We start from the raw sequence: 967 nt of genomic DNA, 5'->3' as shown, positions 1-967 counted from the left end.
CTGGTCTATATGCTGCTCAACTCACTCCAGATGAGTTTGATCATTTGAAGTCACTACTACAAAACTACAGAAGGAACAGTGGACTGTCAATGAACTTATTTCACTGTGTGTTGAAGTTGAAGAGGAAGTCAAGAAGAAAGGCAAGGGAAAGGCTGTTAATGTGAATCTGGTGACAAAGGCAAAGCATAAGAGAAAATTTGGTGGCAAAAAGTTCAAGCCAGGTTCATCTGAAGGTACCTCTAAATCTTTCAAATCTGATAATGACAATGTGAAGAACAAACCTGCAGGTGGCATGAGGTGTTTCTTTTGTAAGAAACCAGGTCACTTTAAGAAAGATTGTGATGGTTTCAAAGCTTGGCTGAAAAAGAAAGGTAGTTTTGTTTTAAAATCTGTTTTCAATTTAGAGTCAAATGATTTTTCTATTGACAACTCTTGGTGATTTGACACTGGTTCCCCTATTCATATTGTCAATTCATTACAGGGATTGTCAAGGATTTCAATCCCAAAAAGGAATGAGACAAGGGTGTGTACTGCAAGTGGCCAAAGAGTGGCTGTGAAGGCTGTAGGAATTGTCAAGCTTCCGTTCAAAAATGGCTTTATATTAGAACTAAATAATGTGTATTGTATTCTAAGTATTAATAGGAACTTAATATCTGGATCTCAATATGTATTAAACTCTGGTTTTAGTTTCTCAAGTATTAATAATAAGTCCATCCAGTTCTATTATAATTCAAAGTATTTTGGTGATGCTGTTCTTTCACAAGATTATTGGTGTGTCAATTATTCTAATATTTCTACTGCTGAAAAATACAATGAAATTTTCTTTTTAAATCAGTCCAGGTCAAAAAGAAAATTTACAGATTCATCATCCTTTTTGTGGCATAAGAGGCTTGGTCACATCTCCAGACAAAGATTGATGGAACTGGTTAAGCAAGAAATTTTACCTGTTTTAAATTTCAATGATTTT

Source organism: Fragaria vesca, linkage group LG7 (genome assembly GCF_000184155.1).
Source record: "Fragaria vesca subsp. vesca linkage group LG7, FraVesHawaii_1.0, whole genome shotgun sequence".
Lineage (NCBI taxonomy): Eukaryota > Viridiplantae > Streptophyta > Magnoliopsida > Rosales > Rosaceae > Fragaria > Fragaria vesca.
This window is presented reverse-complemented; position numbering follows the sequence as displayed.